Raw genomic sequence first — 22,536 nt, 5'->3', positions numbered from 1 at the left:
TCACTGACTTGCGATTGCACCCACCTGAGGTGTAGACCGATGTGTTAACCGATAATGTAGACCCGCATTCACACAAACCTGCCGTTTATTCGGCCCAAGTGTGGTAGAGTAATCAAAAGTCGTTCGGAAATGGCGCAGTGCAAGCGATTCAGCCTTCCGTTCAAGCTGAGCGGCATTAACAAAACGGTATTCTGAAATTTCCCTGCAAAGAACGAGTCCACATACCAGCTTAGATGCCTCGAATCTCTATTAACGACAGAAGAAAAACAAAGCGGAGGGAAGACACACGCGTTAAGAAAGTCTGGATGGCACGCAAGAAAAGAGGGCAAGAAATAGGGACGACCCTCAAACAAGCGTGCGAGCATAAACGCAGTGTAGGCAAAAAGAAAGAAAAATACCAGAACGCTATATACACCGACCAAACCCGCCATAGTGGAAGGCAATGAAATCAGTCCATGGAACAAAATAGAGCGGGAGAAGGCAAGAAAAGTACGCATGCGAGTGGCAGTGGATTAGAAGCGGGGCTCTGGGGTCCTGCTGCTAAACAGTTCCGTTCAGAAACGACGAATTGCGGCACTCGAGAGACTTGACCAGGGGGAGAAAGACAGTAAAAAAAGCCACCAAACCTAACCAAAATCACCTGCTTGTTAAGACGAGCAGAAGAAAGCAATCAATGAAAGGGTGATTGCGCGAAAGGGAGCGGGAATGCGCGAGTGGGAACCTTAGACAAGAAAAGCAATCTGAACTACAGAACAAGAAAAATGCGGGACAGAAGAGGGTGCGAAGGCAGGACAGACACGTGCGTCTCAAAGATGCGGCTGTGAGAGCAGCATAGTGAAAAGAAAAGCGAAAGAAAACACAGAGGCGACCCGTGACATCCACGAAGGTCGTGAAACGAACAGCGCCAGCGAAAAAAGCACTTACCGGTAGGGGAAAGGCTGAACTCGCAGAGGAGGCATAACAATGGCTCCGCGTCCCGTGCGGTCTTGGGAAGAAAGCGGGATTAAGTCAGCTGTCTTTTCTTTCTCCTGCTTTGGCTGATTCAATTTCAGGTTTTTCGGCCGGGGAACATGGAGGACATTGCATTGTGTCCGTCGGTCTGTCCTTTTGCTTTTGTCGATATCTATTTACGTAAATAAAAAATATATAGCATCAGAATGGGACATGAGGGAGACAGAAATAAGGGTCAGCAGTTACGAAGGCCAAGATAGAAAAAGGGGAAAAGTTGTCCGTCATTTATTCTTCTTGAAACAGTTATAGTTTTTGAAAAAAATTCCCCGCATTTCCCCGAGGGGAAGAATGTGAAAGTGCGAATGCAGGAGTTGAATTTGCGCGGTTCGGTAATGTTCGCGAAAGAGAGATCACACACACACACACAGAACTACAAAGAAAGAAAGATGCATTTATTCACAGACACCTATTTGTGTTGTCGTTGTACTTGATTGCTAGAGCGGATCTCAGCTTTGAAATTTCGTGTCAGTACTCCTTTAAGCAGGTGCATTAGCCCTTCTCACGCCCGATTTCTGGCCAATCCCCCACGTGGGTATGTGCCATGCACAGACACCTATTTGTGTTGTCGTTGTACTTGACTGCTAGAGCGGATCTCAGCTTTGAAATTTCGTGTCAGTACTCCTTTAAGCGGGTGCATTAGCCCTTCTCACGCCCGATTCCTGGCCAATCCCCCACGTGGGTATGTGCGATGTCAGCGGCCAGGCAGCGCGCGCCCATCTCCCCCCGTTGCCAAGGAAGACGAGGAGATTCCTGGCCAATCCCCCACGTGGGTATGTGCCATGTCAGCGGCCAGGCAGCGCGCGCCCATCTCCCCCCGTTGCCAAGGAAGACGAGGAGCGCGCGCACCCGCAGCTGTTGCTATGTGGACGGACGGCGGTCACCGGAATTCAGGGTCGCTTATAAAGTGCATTCGCACTTAATATCTGAAAGATAGCAAGAAAGGGGACAAAACCATACTCACCGGGTGGGATCCGAACCCACGACCTCTATAATACCGGTCTGGTGCGGTAACCACTATGCCACCGAGTTAGCTGTGCTCCTCTCCACTTTCTTGGGGGTTTGTGTTAAGGTAAATGTTTCCTGCGCTTGGGGGTGGTGGCCAGCGCCATCCCGACAACTCGGCGGGAATGGGACCTTTCTTTATCCCCCGGGCCGTGACTCGAGCGTCTACCGTACCGTACCTTAGCGTATCGTATGTTGCACCATAGCGTAATGCACCGTATATAGTCTGTATGATGATGATGATGATGGTTGGTGTTTAATGGCGCAAGGCCGACGAGGGCAAAGAGCGCCAGAGAAGTTATTTAATTAAAAGCAGTGATTACCACAAAAGGTAGGTATAAAACGTGTAAACTGGACATAGTAAGATCAATAAAGATAATGATGATGGCTGGTGTATAGGGCCAGATTTGATTATGCATGATAGGAAATTAGGTTTAAAAACTTAACATCTGACAAATACTTAAACACGCGTTTCACAGAAACCATGGCATTGTCACCCACAAACAACCATGGGTGTAGGGGAATATGTTGTCTGTAGAGTTCTCTGAAGTGTTTGTGTCGTGTTGTGTCAAGTGCCTTGTATTGTATGTGTATGTGGACTACGGATAGGCCCTCCCCACACCTGCTACACAGGGGTCTTGGAGATCCCGTGAGTCTGTGAGTGTATATAGTCTGTATATTCGCTGACCATATTCCCCCCGACCAAAAGCACCATGGATGTCACGCACCCAAAGAAGCAGGTTGCATCTGACGAACATCTCTTGCCCGCGGAAACAATCATGTACGAGCACAAGGGTGGACGAAGATGAACGGGAGGTATACTCGGTTACAACTCAAGAACGGCACCACCTCATGTAGTGTATCATTCTGCCAAAGCGCCGGACCCGTGACGTCAGTGCGGGCGCGTTTTGAAAGGGGTTTGCTATGAATGCGTGATATCGTCTGTCTTGTCTCACGCAGTTTGTTTGTCGTCATTGGACTCGTTTATAAGCATATTAAGTCCAAAAATCACGGGAACAGCTCACGCCATGTTCAAAATATCCTTAGTAACGCCCTACTTGCGCCGCGCGGAGAAACATCCGGCTACGGTGATAAGGCACAGCGGCAACTTCTGGTGCCGTTGTTAAGTTGTCACCGAATATAGAGGAAGGGTGGATCGAATGTCATCTTTATTCGTCACGGGAGAATTGGAGGAAGGGAAAAAGAGTTGACTAGGATAAATCGCTTCGTTACACCGGCCCTAATGGCACCCATGAGTTTGCAACAAAGCTGGTTGGATCTGGCGGGTCGGCTCTACGCGTTGCTTTCTGCCTGGACGTTGTTATGTGGGTGTAAGTTCTTGTGAACGGCCAGAAAGCAACTACCACTTTGGCTGTAGCGCCGCAAAAGAAACGCGCGGGCTTTCCGGTCTGCCATCCTCTAACGCGATTGCTTCTTCAGAGGCTCCGCAACCAGCAGAAGGGTCAGAAAGTACGCGAGGGAGAAAGAAATAAATGAACTAAAGGAAGAAAGAACGGGCTTGATTCATCTATTGTCAGTACGTGGCCTTCTCTCGGCTTTTCTCGAATGCAGCTTGGGAGCACTCCGTGGAGAATAGCATTTCAGATTTCGTTCATGGCGAGTGAGATTTCGAACATCTTGGTTTCTTTGTCTTCGAAATAAATTTGCAACGATTAGCAATTAAGGTAGTACAATGAACTCAATAATGATACTTACGAATATAAAATCCTTCAAATTACCTGCTTTCTCCGCTTACCTTCAGTCACTTCCTCACCCGCATACATGTAAAAAGGCGTGCATGGTTAATTCGAGCGTATATGCCGTAATCGCTATAATTATATAAATTCACATATTTGACAAAAAAGAAACAAAAACTTAACAAGAATGAAATTACGTAACGTCTTTCGCTATGCGTAGCCATATTTAGCTGTAAAGAACTGACGCTCTAGACAGCGGCATAACAATGCTAACGCATTACTAGACAATTCTCCGAAGTTCTGCAAACTTTTTTTCAGTAATAATGTTATCGGGATTGTAATTTGGGTGAGTTGGTTAGGATTCATTGCGTTGAAACAGCGCGTTCATGGACGGGGGCTAAAAAGAGAGGGGTACACAAGACTTGCGCTGAACTCGCAACTCAAGTTTACTGGAAACATGTATAGAGTTAAACCTGAATGTAACAAACCTCTGTGTAACAAATGCCTGGATTTAATGAGGTTTTTCAATTCCCCATTGGCAGTCCCGTTGAAACCCATGTGTTTGCGACCTCCATGTAATGAAGGTGTTGCGACGGTTAGCGTTGATGTAATTAATTCGCTACACTGATAGGCCATTGCTCTTTGCACTTCTTCTGAGAAATCGGCTGAGAAATGCACTACTTCAGCTCACTTAATTCACCCGCACCGCAAACTACCATGCGCTCCCAGTGTGAGGGCGGTGTCGGTATGGTGCTAGGCCTGCCTGTCAGCGTTAGTCGATCGTCTCCACTTCCATCCGTGGTGCCGGTTCATCGGTGATGAGTGAGGTGACTGTGAGAGGGAAAGAGGTTCCCAGCTTGCACCACATATGTATCGCAGGGCGTCGGTGATGAGTGCTGGCAGAAAACGAAACGTTTTGTCTTTTCAATACAAAGTTGCAACTATAAATGCCGTCTCCGCCGGCGAGAACGAGGAACGGCGCCGACAGGTACAGTACCCTAGCTATAGCGCCCTCTCAACAATTTTGAATGCAGAAAAGAGCATCAAGTTCGCGAACAGACGTCCTTTCAGCATCCGTTAGACCCTTGATACGAGTGAAGGCACCGAAAATTGTCAAACGCTAAAAGTGATACTTAAGTTACATTTGTGAATTCGGGGTAAGTGACCTTGCTTCTTTGTATGGCTGTGTAGTGGCGCAAACCACGCAGTTATTCACTGTGAAATAAATCCTTGAATGGTGAGTTCACCACCACTGATGTCCAGAATTTTGGTTTCATTTGTGCTTCATTTACGCGAACCTTGACTCAAAATCTGCATGTAACAAAAACTTCCATGTAACGAACCCTTTCAAAATTTTGGCCACTTCTTTATATCCAGGTTTAACTGTAATGCATATGTTCATGATAGGGTCCCGTGGTTAAGCGAAACTAAATACAAATAAAACAAAAACGTACACACGCTACAATAAATGACCAAAGTCACCCCAAGACAGGCTACCGTTTATGACACAAAGCAGGGGAGTGTTGAGTGATTCCTTACAGCGTCGAAAGCTTTAACCACCTCAGGGTTTGTATCGTTCCTTTGTGCGAACAAAGCGTCAGAATCTGTGACCCTGCCGCACAAGGGTAGCGTATCAAATTCTGCAGACATGTTGTCCATCCTGCATTGGTCAAACCGGGCGGTGTCTAAACACATGCATCTGTGAGCATCGAAGCAATGCGGGGAGCGATGCATGGTCGCATGATGACTGCCTCTACTGTAATTGTAAAGAATCCGTCATAGGTACCAACGCATTGTCTACTCTTGAAGGCGTTGGCTGCGATACACTTCATAAAGCCACGTATCATGGGGGCAAATATTTATTTTTGCCCATGGGACGCTGAAATAAAACAAATAATTTCATAATAATTTCCTTGGTTAAAGTAATACAAAGACACAAAGAGGGAAAAAAATCCCCAATCTTCATCGCAAAAACCCAGATTTCTTTATGTTTCGCAAAAAAAAAAAGCTAGGAAAAAATAAAGAAGTGGGCACACGGCACGGACGACAGATGAACCCATCCGCACAGAGGTAATCTGGGTTGAGCAGCATGTCCACGACAAACTTCGAGTCTAGGAAAGCCCCCTGAATGATGGAGGCTGTAAACAATACATGCGCATTTTTGTGGTGATGTAGCGCCCACTGTACACACTTTCTACGAAGGACTGAACCAAGTTTAATCTTGTAACACCCCAGATCGCATTCTACGCCCATCTCTTTACAGACGCAATCTTGCCCATCTTTGTAGCAGCTATTCCAGTGCCATCGCCGTGGTACTTTAGACGACGCGCGTTCTACCACACCTGGGGCTCATTCCAACTGCAACAAACCGTACCAAATTTCTCGCCTGCGGAACAGTTACAACAAAACTTTGCGAGAAAAAGGTCTACGAATCCCTGACCGCATTTTTTTTTACGAATTTCGCCCCTAAACAGTCGGGCCGTACGTTGTCTTGAATAAATGGAAACAAAACAGGGCGGCCTAGAAACGCGCTTCGGAAACGATGAAAACGAGGTTATCCAAACGTTCTTCGTTTTTGGGCGCTATTTTTTGTAGACTTTTCTTTGCTTAAAACTTCAAGAATCTTCTTTTAGGCTATCATTTCCCGCTTCGAAATGCGCCAAGAAAGATTTTGTAACGAGGATTTGTGAGCCAAAGCGAGCAGGGTATACGAGGCGGCAGATGAGCCGCAGACGATCGAAGAAGCCAGGATTTTAGTTGCGCTTGTTTGAAACGGTAATTTAGGCTATGCGTGGCAATGTTTTGTTCCATTCATTTCTCGACACATTGATATGTTTAAAGCGTTCAAGCCAGAGAAACATCGAGCCAGAGACAATGCAAGAAAAACTACGATTTTGTAGCCCAGATGTAGCCGGTAGACAACACGATTTCCTTAGAACCTATCTTCGAAGTGCAATCGCCTGCGGGCTGCGGTTGCTCGTGTTTACGAACAGCTGAAAAAGAACGAGGTAAAAGTGTTCCTACGCGGACCAGAGCGCTCATCTACTACATTAAAAAAAAAAAAAAAAAGCCGTTGCAGTCAATGTGAAAGCTGTCGGAAGTGCAGAGCAGTGATTCTCCATAATGGGCTGTACCGCCGTTATCCGCTCACGACTACCACCCCATCCAATCCAGATTTCACGCCTTCGCAGTGCTTGCGTGCCCCCAGCCTGAAACTGCGCCAGCCGGAGTTCTGTTAGTTTTGCGCTTGCTTTAATTTCGTATGCTAAAGCTGTTTTGAGTCATTTCGAACGCGTAATTTTTTTCTTGCGAGGCTGGAGCCTTTCTGCATCAATTCGAACGCGCCATTTTCTTCTTCCGCGTAGGGGCTTTCTGCGTCATTTCGAACGCGCCATTTTTTTCCCTTGCGCGGCCGCTTTTTTCGCTTACAATCGTAAAAAACAACCGAACGAGCGTTCCTAACAAACTGAACGCTGGTGCTGCCGGTTAATTACGTGTATTTTGCCTCCAATCTACCTATAATTTTCTTTGCACTAAACAACGGGGAGATGTGGAACAAGTGCCAGCGGTTCACGAGTTTCAAACGCTTATGACTATATAAACTTCTTGGCTTTCGAAGCCTCTGGGGTATGTCGGAAAGACAGCGCTACAACGGAACGTCTTGTTGCTCTACTTGTGTCCCGCGAGCGAGCTACGACGACAAGGCGAGCGCCTAAAGTGATTTGCACTTAATAGACCGAAGACCTCACAGCATAACATATGGCTTCATGGTACACGCAGTAGTACGCTGATTTGATGTCAAGGAATGCAGCGATTTTAATGTTACGCTGTGTTTTAGCTTGCTTTGTACTATTAGCAAGGGCTATGACATTACCAACGCTACTGCGTCCCTTGCGGAGGTATACATTTGTGGCGGGTATACATTGCGAATGGTCAGGTAGTCCAGGCGATGGAGCACCATTTTTTTCCATAAGCTTGCCGAAGTAGCTCAGGAGGTCAATAGGACGGTAAGGCTCGATAGAAGTCGGTACTTTGCCTGTTTTCAGTACAGCCACAATAGGTCAGTGTTGCTAGTTTTGATCTGGGCGGCCAGTTTCCCAAGAACCACTGGAAACACTAAAAGGCAATTCTTTCCCTTTTCTCCCAGATGGGAAAGGGCTGTGTAGCTGATATTATCCAGACCCTGAGATTTTGCTTTCTTGACAGAGGCCAGCGCAACGAAGAGTTCTGATATAGAAAACGGTTCAACCATAAGTGATATTATGGCTAGGACAGGCGCACTATTGGACGGCGACGGTCTTATATTTGATGTCGGCGCAGCTGTGATTTTTCTGCGGAAGGCGTTAGCAGCGTCGAAGTCACGAGTGTTTGTGCTTAGCTAAACAGATTTGAATGGGTGAAATTGCATCTGTGGTGCCCGGAGACTTCGAACTAGGCGCCATATTCCAGAAAGTGGTTTCCTAGGCTCCAGCTTCGAGCAAAACGGAGCCCGCTCACGCTTGGACAGTTTTATTCATGTGCGTTTGAATCGCCTTCTGTACTTTTCTAGCATCTCGGATGTCCTGAGTTGATTGCGACCGGCGCACTCTTCTTTCGGCTTTCCGAAGCTCTGCGCGAAGCCTTTCAAACTCTGCATCTGAGGTAGTATACCTTTTCGGTAACCTCATATACTTAGTGCAAGCAGTCCGGACCGATAAAGGTTTTTTACTAAATCGTCATAGGATGACGAACAGTCCACTATCTCCTATACTGTGAATTGGAAAGACGTCCAATCAGAGCAACGCAATGCCGGTTCTCGACGATAGCCCAATAATCCAGCCAGTGACGTAAACGGGAATACGATCGCTGCCGTAAGTTTCAACTATCCAGCTCGTTTTAGATAGCAGTTGCGACGACATAATGGTGACGTCGAGGGCGCTTGACACGGTTCCGCGAAGAAAAGTTGCTTCTCCAGTTTTTAGTAGACATTTCGTACCGTTGAGTCGCCGCCCTTTAGCTGTCACTTTTCGTCCGCCCCATGACGAGTGGTGGGCGTTAAAATCACCCATCAGACCCGCCGCGGTGGCTCAGTGGCTAAGGCGTTGCGCTGCTGAGCACGAGGTCGCGGGTTCGATTCCCGGCCGCGGCGGCCGCTTTTCTGATGGAGGCGAAAAGCAAAAACGCCCGTGTGTACGAGATTTCGGCGCACGATAAAGATCCCCTGGTGGTCAAAGTTAATCCGGAGCCCTCCACTACGGCGCGCCTCATCGCCTGCGTTGCGTCGGCGCGTTAAACCCCACAATCAATCAATCAATCAATCAAAATCACCCATCAGAATGTGGGGCGCTGGAATGGCGTTGATAATGCCCACAAGTCGATGTATGTCCAGTGCCGCACTAGGGGGTATACAGGCAGCAATAATAGTGAAGGACAAGCCACCACCTCGCACTATAGCTACCACATATTCGTTTGATGCGTCGGGTGGAATACTACGCTCTGTGATGGCCAGGTCGTTACGCAATGCTAGGAGGACTCTTGTTTACGCCACACCAGTTGACGATCGTAGAAACTTGTAGCCCGAGAGACAAATATCTTTGGATAATCTCGAATCAGAGACGTCGATCACCGCAAGATGATGCTTTTGTTCGAAATCGTGGAAATCAGAGAGGGGCTGCTGGAGTCCGCAAGTGTGACAAGAGCCGTAGCCACCGGAGTATAGCAGGAAAGCTAGGAAGTTACGTATAGCGCCCACGAGTGATGAAATCCTTGTCCAAATCCCACCAAAGCTCGGGTCAACTTTTGGACCACAATAATTTCGCGGCGGAGCTCGCCGAGCCGACTTCGATGGTCGAAAAGCTGGAGTTGGTGGCGACGCCGGTGCCAATGCCGACGCACGCTTTGCTGTAAGTACGGAAGTATGTGGAGTTTGGACATATTTCAGTACAGGCGCACGTGTAACCACAGGCTCCCTCTCCGGCTGCGTTTTCGCGACAGGAGGGTGCTGCTCACGCTGAATGACCGGTAGCGGAGGTAAATCTTCCTCGACATTGTTGAACGTTGAACTCCCAGCAGACAGGCCTTGTCTCTGCAGGACACCCTTTCTCCCAGTGTTGCGTTGCTCTGTTAGCGCGGAATGAGCTGACTTATAATAGACGTGGTTCACCGCTATGATTTTAAGTATCGCTTTCTGATCCCGCCGTACAGAACAGTTAGCGAAAGTTGATTCGGGCTTTTTTCCGCACTTTGGACAATTAAGAATTTCAGCGACGCACTTTGTACGGTCGTGGCTGCCTCCTATCGTGAGCATCGCGGTGACAGTTTGCAGACTTCAGACAAATGCCCGAAGCGCTGGTATTTTTTTTTAACTCTCTTGGTGTATCCACGTATTCGTACACGCGGTAACGCGTGTAACCAATAATGACGTGATCAAGCACCGCTCCAGTGGCAACCACATCCTGAACACTCTCTAATGTTTTCCGAAGTCTCCGGGCGCATATTACTGGGGCCCTGAGGCGCAGTGCACTCAGAATGTCGGAATTGGTGAGGTCCGTAGCAACACCTCTGAAGACACCCACTCCGCAATTAATGGGGCGTGGCTCATATGCCTGGACACGAATGCCGGCAATGGACGATATTTTCAAAAGACGTTCCGTGGCATCAGCATTGCATGTATCAATTAGCCAGCAGTTTAAATCTATGGTTTGGTCGAACTTGCAGTACACCAGCGGGGACAAAGTTTCTTATGCCTCCTTGACAACAAGCGGCTTGAATATAGTCATGATTTTAGACCTGTCATCAGGCTTGATAACCACTACGACCCCATACCTCAGTGGCCTCGGGGCAGTACTGATGTCCAGCGGCCGGTAGGAGCGCTTGGTATCACGGCAGCGCTTCGGAGAAAGCACATGCTGGGGAGGTCAGATTTCTCATTAGAGGCCATGGATTAATTAGCGTAGACAACATTCTCGGAAAGAGCATTTGAGAATTTTGACATATTATCCATGTCGTCTGGTTGGGGAAGGTCTGAAGGTTCTACAGGACTCACTTGTGAGGCTTTTCTAGTATGGGAAGCCCTGGCCCGGGCGGGCTGCCCTGGTCGTCTCCTCCAGGCTACAGTGGATTGAGAGGTCGGTGCCTGGCCACCTGGACCGCCAAATGCTCGTACGTTGGGGAGAGCTGCGGGTAGTCATGGGCACGTTGCCGAAAAAAAGTAACAGTGTTACAGTTACAGTTACCTAACTCAAAAAAGTAACTATGTTACAGTTACAGTTACGAATTTTCCAAAAGTAACTAGTTACAGTTACTGCAAAAAAGTAACGTCGTTACTTTTCCGTTACAGTATAAAACTAAGTAACGGCTAAAAAGATTTGGCTTATTTAATAAAAAAGTACGAAGGCATGCAGGTAGTAAAAATTACACCTAGTAAAACCTACACGAGGGAAACCGAAAATGACGCGCTCTCATGCCCAAATCAACAATTGTTGTGTACGCCTCATTTTTTTTTTTATTACGGAAGTTTTGCTATCCGTCATAAGGAACTTTATTTTTTTGTTGCTGCACTCTCGCTGCAAGAAATTTATTTGCAAACAACATTGTAGCATAGAATTAGTTGTTTTTCAAAATTGGAATCCGAGAGGCCGAACTTATACTATACCGAGCTGGAGGACAACACAGCCGAAACAATCTTTGAATGTCAACTTAATTTGTTTTCGCCTACAATGCCGTCACTTGACCGCCCCGCATAGTGAGAGAGAATGGGAAATAGGGGGCGGAGGTGCCGGATCGACGGAAAGCCCTTGGAGGAAAGGGGAAACGGACGTGGGAGTACATCGGTTGTAGGTGTTTTTGAAAGATACTAAAAAAAAGCGCTTCGTTAACTTTTTATTTCGTACTTGTGGTCGGAGACGGAGACCAATTTCAGCCATTGCCGAAGCGACGTTTGTCCGTGAGCCCTCGGGATCCCGCCCCAACCCCCAGCCACCCCCCTCCCCGGAATGAGACAAGATATTTCCAGAGGGAATCGAAACTGACATGAACGCTTAACTGTCCCCCCCCCCCCCCCCCCCCTTCCTTCCCCTGTCTTCACAAAGGCGGATTTTGCCGTCTCGACGACCGGAAAAAACTGCTCTCACAATCCCAGCCTTCCACAGCAATCACGTCGCCGATCCCAGGAACTCCTCCCTTCGTTTGTATTGAGGCGTAGGCCGAACGAAGCTCGCCTAAGTATAGGTGACCGGTAAAGAGCGCAAAGCGCAAAGGCCCACGGGTACGTCGTCTGCTACCGCCACTTCCGGTTCGAGATCTTTCCTGCCTTCCCGTACGCCTGCGTGCGCCGGCGGCTGTCAGGCGCGTGTGTGCGTGTTGTTTATTTGTCACAGGGTCCTTACCTGTCAGATAAACCCGTATTAGGGTCAGTCGATGTTATTTATGGAATTCCCGATGCATGAGCGTTTTTTTTCTAAGTGGAAACCGATGAACAACAAGCACACACGCGCGTGAAAGCCGACGGCGTACGGGTGGCCAGGAGAGCTCCCGAACCGGAAGTGGCGGCTCTCCACGGGAGAAAACAATGCACCCATGAGCCTTTGCACTTTTTACCGGTCACCTATTCTTTGCACCCAACATTCTAAAGCAGATGTAGCTACTGTTTTCGTTTCGGCCACAGCCCTCGAAATGAAGTCGCGAGGCTTTCCAAGAACATTTCTTCGTGAAGTGGCAGTGTGGTCAGACGTCTGCCGGCCAAGATGCTGGCTGGTGTGAGGGCACTCGTGGGCCACCATCGTTGGGGTCGTCGTATGCGTGGAGGGGTATGAATTTTATTACTTCCTCGACCTCGTTCGAGCACTTGGTACAGCTCTATGAAGCCTCTAGACCAGGGGTCCGAAACGCGTGGTCTCAAATACGGCCAAGGGTCTCTAAAGCGCACAATGGTCGCAAGGAACTGCGACTTGTGAATCGAACACTATACAGTGCGCACAGGGCTGGACGAGCGCGAGGCCGCCGAGAGACTCCCCGCGGCGTTTTATGACCCCGCAAACGGGGCTGCACGTCGCTAATGAGAAAGCGACGCTCTGACCGGAGTTTTCCAGGCTTCCGCGAAAGTGCAAAGGTTTCAGTGCGTTGTGCGGCGTTTGTGGGTGTTTGTTTTCCTGTTCGCCTTTGTGTCAAACACTTTTATTGCACTCCAGATGTGGCGAAAATGGTGCAGCCGCGCGTCGGATTATAGGTTGCGGCGCGTCAACATGCATCCACGTGCGCTTATGCGCGTATCGCAGCGTTATTTATGGCCTGGGTGAGAGCGATGTCGCGCTGCTGAGCAAAATACTGCAGCTTAGACTTAGAAACTGCGGGCTCTTAGTAGACCGCGTGGGACACCACGCACACGTGCACGCCTAAACATTTCTAGTCCAGATGTTTTTCACCACTGAGAAGGGAGTGCGCTGGCATAGATGAAGTAGACGAAGGTTCTGCGGAAGAAAGGCCGAAAAAGTGAAACGCGCAAACTGTACATCGGTCGTTAATGAGTGTTGCTGTTGGATAATTTTTTTATAGAAATAAAATACCTGTAACGATATTTCTCGTTACAGTTACTCCACAAAAAAGTAACAGTGTTACAGTTACAAGTTCCTCTAGCTTAAAAGTAACTAGTTACAGTTACAAGTTACTGAAAAAAGTAACTAGTTACCGCTAACGCGTTACTATAACTAGTTACTGCCCAAGACTGGCTGCAAGTAAGGGATAGAGTTTTCTGGCACTACTACACCATTTGGCACAGGGTGCAGTTCGGCTTCAAAAATTACAGGTGGGGTAGTAGAGGGCAGGAGGGTAAAGGTTTATCAGCGCCCTTGTACTAGCGCGTTTAACTACCAGGGCCCTTCAGTCTAGTTTGCAACGACGAGGCGGTGGCTCCCTCCATGATTCTTCCTTTTAAGCCACGTTTACGTGAGCGCCATACTGCTTAACGGTAAACACGTTGTTTTCGCTACCTCCGAGCGAAAGGAAACAAGTTGCTCTGCGTTTCTTAAAAGTTCGCGCAGCCTTCCCCGTTATCCCGGATGCTTGGCGGCGAATGAATCGGAACCCCGCCATTATCCGCGCTTTAGAGAGAGGCGGGGGAGACAAGTTTCCCGTGTCTTAAGCCGATTTCCTCCTCCCCCCCGCTTCAAGTCAGGATCTTGCAGGAGCAGATCCTTGAGTGCTTACAAATGAACCATACGTCCCCTTTTTATAAGTCTTAAACTTTTATCCGTCAAGCTTACGGGCGCACAACAAGCAAGGCTGAGGGAAGTTCCTCCTGGTTTGTTGGGAAGTTACCCGCAGTAGATGTGGTCATAAATTTAATTGAAGGGATTTCGTTGCCGTGTCAGTGCTAACCTGACGTTCCGATGGATCAAACTAAAGCAAGCTTCAGGGGCATCTTTGCGCAAGAACTTATACATCGCTGTATTTTTTTTTTCACCATGCGTTCGCATAAGCCGCTGTGATTCCCAGAGAGATAGTTTCCTCAATTTTGTCTGCTCTAGAACCGGAATTGCGCTGCTTAACCTTCCGAAGCCCACAGGCGGAATCCACAGGGCGAATGTGTACGCTACCGTAATAGTAAACCAGTTAACTAGATCGATTAAACTAACCAGTTACGATAATCTCGAAGTACTGTAAGGAGTGCGCACGCCAGATTAGTGGCCACCATTACAAACGCGGGCATTCAAGAGAAAATGACACTTCGTATTTCAACATGCTGCCTCCTACAAGCAGCGCCTTCTTTGTGAGCAACATTAATCCGAAATATCCATCCGGAAAGTGACGTTGCATCTTCGATTGCCGTGTTAGGAGTGCTTGATAATCCCCTTCCATGACATTGAAGTAGTGGTCTGCAACTGCTCAAGACGCGTTGCTTGCGGCCCACGTACTCACCCTATTCCTTCAGGTGGCACAGTACCATGAAGTACGTGGTGTGGAACACGGTGGAGTTGTTTAAAATGTAGTGTCCTACCTAGTATTTGGAACAGGTACGCTTACTTTAAAATATAGTTCCTATTTTTTTAAAGGAGTACCAACACGGAATTTTCGTGTTACGTTATTTTCTCTGCTATGTGTGCCAAACGGCCCATTAATCATATAATGGCACATTAGGCGGTCCATCGGCGCGTAAATAATAATTTAAAGCTCTGTTTTATTAGTGTGACTTTCGGTTTCGAGAAAAGGAACACCGAGGGGGCCGCCATGACATGACAGGGCTCGCATACTTCAATGCTCTTTTCGCACCACGGCCGGTGTGGACGCGGGAGAGACAGCGCGCGCGCGCACGCCCATACCGGCCGTGCTCTCCACCCCCTCCACACACCCTCGTGGGAGGCATGACGTCAGTCCCAAAACTGTAGCGTGATACACACGGCAAAGCAGCGCGCGCCAACCGCAGCCGCGGGTGCACTGGCCACGTCACGGGAGTCCTGACGTCGACAGTGTGGGTAGAGTGTGCTTGAAGTTTTACTAGAAAAGTTGTAGTACGCTCTAGTGTGGGGTCAGGAGCAGATGGCGCCTAGCTGATGCAGATTATGAAAGGGAATACGTTCTGGGCTTTCTCGTGCGTGTAAAGATTGAAATGTATTTAATTATGTTACACTGAACGGTTACTGTTAAAACTTGCTGGGAGATATCTCCATATTCAACGGAAGCGTTTTGCATAGTTCTCGTGGCTTTGACGTTTCGTGTCAGTACTCCCTTAACAGCCTCGAAAAACTTTTAAAGAAAACATTTCAAGACTAAAAGAATACAAGGCGTTTGATTCCGTCTCAAATCTTCAACCGTTTTATTAGGAGAATCTACGTCGCTACGTTTAGCGAAACAAAATGAGAAAACACGTTAAACGCTTTTCCAAGACGTCTTTTGTACTGCCAATTAATTGTTTTTGCAAACCAGCTCTTCCGCGAACTCAATTCATTTCGAAAAACGAAAAGAAGAAATATTCCACAAAACTGTCCACACAACCCTCGACTGTGTGGTTGGCGCGAAAACTCCCGTTATACACCCAACATGCATTTTTAACTCAGAAAATGCGCTCATGCTCTGGTTTCCCTCAGTTAAAAATAAGTTTTTGGCTTCAAGGACCCCCAAATTTCGCTTAGATATAACCATGGAGTTCACAGATGAGAAAAACAACCAATTCTACCGGAAAAAAAATACCGGTGAAGTTCATATATAAGGTTTCAAGTTCCCGACCCAGCAGGAGCGATCTAGAATTACCATATTTTTATTGCTGCGAAAACCGTGCGAGAAAACGTAGCCGGGACCATCAGGGCGCTTTTTTTCTCTAACTGCGTATACGCGAAAGTCAGCATAGCGCTGCAGCCGAGGCCGCCTTTAAAAGATAAGAAAAGCCCAAACCTCCACGTACCGCGCGCGTGTGCGCCAGTGGTTCTTCATGGCATGGCGACAGTATCCAGTGAAACAGATGTATTTATTTTAAAGGCGAGCGTCTTAAGCTGCTCAAACCCAAAAATCTTACGCTGTTTCTGTACGTATATCTGTCTGCCGCTGCTTCGTCCCTCGATTCAGCCAGTCGGCGAAACGATAAACCAGTTCTGGAACGACGAGTTCTGGAACGAAAAATACAAAAAGTGTTCACGCCTGAGCCGACACCTCGCGGCGTGCTCCAAATAACTGGTATCGAACGGGGGCAAGAGATGGCGCGCGAACAGTGGAAGGCGAGAAAATTGAATTGATTGGAGCAAACCTCCACCGTGTTTATTGTTGGTGGAGTTAGATGGGAGGTGAAGAGCATGAGAAAGGGCGGAAAGAGAAGAGAGGCATTTACGTAACACGGGTGGCAGAAGACTTTTATCTTCTGACGACATTTGCAACGAAGTCAGCAGATACGCGGTCAGTTTAATGTGGAGGCATTATGGTGTAGACACCATAATGTAGACACCATAGTGCGGAGGCATTTGGTGTCTATTTAATGAAAGGCCACCATGCCGGAAACGCCACAGAAAAATTCCGTGACCAAGGAATTCTCATTAGCTGCATTGCATTTTATAAGCCATGCCCTAAAAATATTTATAACACAGAGAACAAACAAACAAAACGTCTTAACAGAGCGTCTGAATGCTGAAAAGTTATCAAAATGATACAGAAGGTGAGAAGGGTGTGCTGCATGACCGTTGACAGTTGCACACGGGAGATTTTGTGCAGCTTCGACATGAACAAAATGTGAGGACCTACCGGTCTTTATGGGACTCGGAGCTATCAGATATAACCAAGTCAGGGCAATCAAGTGCTGAATGTTGGCATTAAACAGGAAATACAACACATTGCCAGCATGTTTTAATGATTGCATGAAACTTCGCCGTCACGCTATGGGAGAGCTTCGTACGCTGCCGTGCCGCGGCGCTGGTGTTGATCGGAGGGCAGCTGGGGGCGCGGTCAGAGCGCGTTTGGCAGGAAATGGGGTTCGGTCGGCACCAGAATCCCGGGACGCTCGCCGCCGAGTCTGTACACAAAGCAGCCGCGTCGGCGGATTGCCTCGAAAGCGCGTCATCCCTATTTCATATTTGCCGCGCTTTCGAGGCGCTTTTTCAAAGAAAGTGCTACGAGTTGTGCCGCGCCTCCGCCAGATGGCGCCACGGGTCCTGCGACCGAGAGAAGACGCAGTGAAACATCCCCCTCGCGAGGGGCACGATCAAATGCAGAGCATTTCCGGGGGCGCACGACGTTAAGTAGTTTGCGTTACGTTAATGTTGTTGCACTTGTGGCAACTGCTGACGAGAGAGCGCTCGTCAGCAGTAATTTGAATGAGTCAACGATATAAGGCGCGGTCATAGCGTCCCATTCTTTGTCGGCTTTGTGGCGCAGTGGGTAGAGCACCATGTACATTGCGTTCCGCCCGCAGGGTCGAGGGATCGAAACCGGGCGCCGGATAGTATTTTTTTATATATAGTAGGGAGGGGTGCGGTGCGGACTACGGACGCCAACGCGGGTGACATCGTGAGTTACTGCTGAAATGCTCTGCATTTAAAAGAAATTCCACTTGATGCGCCCTATTGGCTAGCCCAAGCGAAGGCAGTTGAGAACGTCACTGCAGAAGTAGGGTAAGTCTGCCTATAGAAGGGTGGGTAAACGTTTGCGTATAATTTCATCCAAACATTCCACAATGGAAGATACGGTGCATTACTAAAGCAGTTTCATTTCGCTGCCGCGAAGAAAATTTCACGAGAATCGGTGCTCGGTAAAGTGCGCCAAAACAAGAACCGAGCTGTGCTGTTGCTCACGAAATCGGCCCATGTCTTTGAAAAGGATTGGCAGTTCAGTTTGCACTTAAGTGTTGAAACTAAGCCTGGTGTCCAAAGCTACACCTAGGTCACCCTTCAGGCCAACCTTTTTAGAATCGAGGGAGTAGTTTTTCGCGGGTGTTGGTGACTATCCAGGTCTTTGAAATATTTTAAGTCGAGGTTGTTATAGGTTGTTACTTTTAAGCCAAAACAGAGCTCTCGTCTACGTCCTCTCGGAGTGTACAGCAGTGTTCAGAAGACAACTGTGCGGTAAAGTTTCGCACCATAGGTCGTAACGCGTGCTCTGCATGCTGCGTCGCTCTTGCCGTCCAAATGCGAAATCCTCCAAATGTGCTAAAGCTGTGCATCCTCTCCGCTTAACAGCTTCCCCTATTCTCTCGCAATTCTGGAACCCACATTGCAAGCAAAAATTATGTTTTGCTTGCGCTTTTTTAATGCCCTCATTTTATTACGCTGAGTAAACACCAGACTATGCTAGCAACAAGCAAAAACAACTCGAAAGGTAATTTTCAAGGTCGCTAAAAATGTGCGGAATGAGGAACGTTCTCTCCAGTGACGCGTCGCAATACCTGCAATGGAGACGTTCCTGGGGGCGAATCACGGATAATGGAGCACACCCAACCAACTCACTGACCCGGGCAGCAGGCTCATCGTTGCCGGCAGCAGCGTCGCAGGAAGCATTCCTTTGAAGCGTGTACGGGCCCGACGACCTACTTGGGCGTCGTCAGGCAAGCCGGCCTGCTCCTTGATGAGCGGTCGCCGACGGGCGCGGTCGTGGTTATTGAATCCCCGCACTTTGCTCGCGAAACGATCTAACGGCACGCGCCCAGTTCGTGTGTGAAGTGAAGAGATTTCCACAGCATGCACCATTTGGACAAGCCGTCCGCTGATGAAGGGCACCCAGATGACGTTCCTGAAACGCGTGTAGTCGATAGTACCTGAAACAGCAGGTTCCATTTTGAGTAGAGCCGTACGTTATCACGTTAGGATAGTCTCGCTGTTTTACGGTGCTCTACTAGGAAAACCTGCGTAGCAAAAAGAGAAACCGTAAAGCCTTAAGGCAGCAGGCTTTATGCGTTGGTTAAATTTTAAGAAAAAAATATTGTTCCAAATGCAGTCATGCCAAAGCAGTTGAAGCTGTGAGTAACGCTCTGTGTGTTGGAACACCGGCACCGTGTTGAGGACAAGGACGTTTTATTTGAAAAAGGGAAATAGGAAGCTGCACATTTTGGTTTTCACTGATGCGTCTCCAACGCACCGCTGACTTCGTTTTGCTCGGCGAGAATTTTTTCCTAATTTCTAGATTCGCATGAATACAAATTTGCGCACATGCTCTGAGGAGCCCAATGTCCACCTCACAGAAAGGAGTTTGCAGAAAAAGTGTTCTGGTGGTGGAGAGGTTATGGGGAGACTTTGTGTTGTCGACTTTGCGGTCACGTGATTGTGGAGCTGGCCTCGACCTGCATCAGTAATTTTTCCTGCACATGTTGTTTAAAGCACTGTTATCGCAAATAAAAAGTGTCATATTAACTCAGAGCCACACGGAGTGGCTACGGGTCAGAAATAGAGGGGACCCTAGCGGGTAGACACCAGTGAAGTAAAGAAAAGAAGTGGTCTGATATCCTTCTTCAGAAATATTGTCGGTAAAGCATTCCAAGTGGTACAAGTTATTAATAACAATAATATTCCTCGTCTACATATTTATTCTCACCTTCTATACATCCTTGGATTTAAAATTGTCTTATGGGCGGCTGAAAAAACCTGGGCTAGAGGTACTGCAAGATCCAATTTTGTTTACATTCAAGGCGAATACAATAAACGAAGGCGTGTTGAAAGAGCTATAAATAAAAATGTCAAGGCAAGGCCGCTCAGTATTGAAGTGGTTGTAAATATTGAGTCGTCGTAGCGGTCAGTTTGTAAATCATGGGGAAAGTTTGGTAAAACACGAGATTCCGCCCTTTCGTGTTGGGCACTAGCGATAAAGTTGGCTTTGTCTTGAGGCATTTTTACTCATTCAGAACAAAAACGCACGAAACCCAGCCATAAAAAGCTTGATTGGATGCCAATATTTCTGGCACCTACTTCTACCCTCAGTTCTCGCGCGTCCACTTCTCTGTCGACAACGTGAAGCGGTTCAGTTCGATTAGGCGCCCGTCGTAGCGGGCCCGTGCGATGCAGTAACGAGGTTGATCGATAAGCCCAAAGAGAGTCGACCGAATAACCAACGGTAGTTTGGATTAAGTTGAACGCGAGGTCGGGAGTTCTCGCATCTTCGTGGCTGCCCATCGCAGGCTTTTTTATTTACGGTCTTTGGTCAAAGAGAGCTCCTGTGCAAATATATTTGCCAGGTGGCTGTGCTGGTTTTGTGCATGCGTACATCAGCTCCAAAGTTTTTATCGAAGCATTCGCTGCACTGGGACTGGCCATCCGAGCGCAGTCACCGCTGTTGCGACGTTGTCTCTCGCTCAGCCCGCTACTAGCGCGGCAGAGACCTGAGCGACGAAGTTGTCAAGCCGCCAGTGAGTTGAAGATGGCTCGCACAAAGGCGAAAGCACGTCTCCACTTGTGCCTCCGAAAAATGCTGCGCTCGCCGCTGCTACCGGGCAGGTTTAATACACCCGGGAGTCCGTTGCAGCCGCGAGCAGTTCGAATCCCTCCAATCAGGACTCTCACTGGCCGAAGTTTGAATCCGACGAATGGAGGCGAAGCGGTTGCGTCCGCGAAGGGGAAAGAAAAGGCGACCCCGCGGTGGGGTCTCCCATCAAGTTGGGGCACGTCTGCCGCGAGCTGTTTGACCGAGGCGCGAATTGACCCCGCCGTCGGCGCGTCGCCAGGTGCAGCGAATTTGTGCCGGGAGCTCTGGCACAACAACTACCAAAAAACGTGGTGGGGCATGACAGTTGTACCGATGAACAGCCGGTGGGGATCTGGTTAAAGAGACACGCAGCTTGCGGCTGTAAGCTAGGTTTTCGGCTTTCTTCAGCGTGCTGTGGATCTCGAACGCTGTTACTTCCGTAAAAGGTCATAAATATAGGTAGACGTGGAGAGGATTTTTCTATGCCCTTACTGGGAAACAGCATACAAGTCCCCAAAGTAGAGCAGAACTTTGCGGATTAAAAAGACCGCATTTCGATGACAGGGCGCACGCCTCCTTTTCAACGCATGGAAGCCGCGTATGCAATAGTCGATAAACAGAGTTTATGTGGAAGGATAGGTCGGACCACCAGTGATAACTGGTCTTGCCGAGTTTGTTACCAGGGCGCCAAAAATCATTCGTAGAAACAAGCAAGCATTTCACTTGTTTGTTCTTTTCAGCAAGATAGGCAAGCGATTCCAAGTTAGCATTGTACGTGCCATTCCGATCTTTATCTGTTCTGCAGAACGGAAATGCGAGGGCGCCATGATACACGGTTCATGGGCGCGGATTCCTTCGTCATACACACGTAAGCCGATTCCGCACGATCCAGCCTCGCGGCCAGTAAGCTTATCCCGGCATGATTAAAACTGGTGGCTTTTTATTATGTTGCCTCAACAAACTTGGAACGTAAAGGACGAAAAGCGAACCTGAGTTCCCCTCCCGGATAGGTTTGATCAGTGAGCCACCGATGGAGTGTCGAGTCATTAATTTTAATTGGACGGGATTTGCCGGCCCATGCGTAACGTCTCCGGCACTCAGGCTAAGGCAGCTCGCGGGCTCCTCCCTTCACTGAGTCCTCTCCCAATGCTATTACTTATCTACGCAGTGCTTCAGAAGAGAAAATACCTCGAGAATAGCTTGATGTTACTACTCAAATTAAAAGCCGGCCGAGTTATAGGAGGCAGACATGAACGGCTGTCATCGCCGTAGCGTTGCAGATCTTTCCCGGTAATTCCCGGGGGCTTCTTTTCCCGCTTTCCGAGGGCTTCTTAACCTTGCCGCTGGAGACGCTCTGCTTTGCGACCCACCTGAAGGCTTTCGAATGACCTCGATCTGTCACTTACGTGTTGCACCGCTTCTCGTTCCCGCGACCATGTGAACGGCAAGTTGCCGAAGATAGCGAATTAACCTATATGTCTATTCGCTCACTCAGTTGCCTTCTTTTGGTCTCTCCCACGACCACCTGTCGGTACTGCTGAGTGCTATAGAAGTTTCCCTCCCGCTATGTACTATGGAGTGCTTCTGAAGGAACCCCATCTCGGCACTGCCCAGTTTAGAGTTAAATCTATAGACCGCCTCATGGTGTGCAATTCTTCCGAAGTAGCCCTTTCTGTTACGGACGCCGACACGGTGGGGCCAGTTGTTTCAACAAATAAATAAATAGAGTTTAAATACACAATAGATAACTTTCTGTTTCGAGTGTCAGTAATCAATACAGGTTCACTGGGTCATTAATTTTCTGTCAAAATAGTAGTGGAAAGAGCAGAATTACTACGGAAACAGATTTTGTATTAAATTATTTCGCCGAGAAAGACTTAAAATCCTATAACTATTTAGAGGCATCATGCGGACTGCTCGTTCTATGCGGAAGGATATTATTTTTCATCTTCAGATATTCGTAATTTTGCAGACCTTAATTGCC

The 22,536-nt window shown here is 48.2% G+C and overlaps 1 long non-coding RNA gene across 1 annotated transcript in view; it reads right to left on the bottom strand.

The window, feature by feature from the left end:
• LOC144153653 (uncharacterized) overlaps positions 1–10,859 on the bottom strand; it is a 70,477-nt gene extending 59,618 nt beyond the window's left edge. Inside the window, exons 1-2 of the long non-coding RNA XR_013319347.1 lie at positions 10,735–10,859; positions 925–1,123 (exon numbers count right to left, since the gene is read on the bottom strand). This is a non-coding gene — a long non-coding RNA (uncharacterized LOC144153653). The remainder of the gene's footprint in view (positions 1–924; positions 1,124–10,734) is intronic.
• Positions 10,860–22,536: the final 11,677 nt, after the last annotated feature.

This window comes from Haemaphysalis longicornis, unplaced genomic scaffold (assembly GCF_048455015.1).
Source record: "Haemaphysalis longicornis isolate Haplotype H1 unplaced genomic scaffold, Haemaphysalis longicornis Haplotype H1 scaffold_9, whole genome shotgun sequence".
Taxonomy (NCBI): Eukaryota; Metazoa; Arthropoda; class Arachnida; order Ixodida; family Ixodidae; genus Haemaphysalis; species Haemaphysalis longicornis.
Note: the sequence above shows the minus strand (reverse complement) of the source record. Positions and strands in the feature narration are given on the sequence as shown.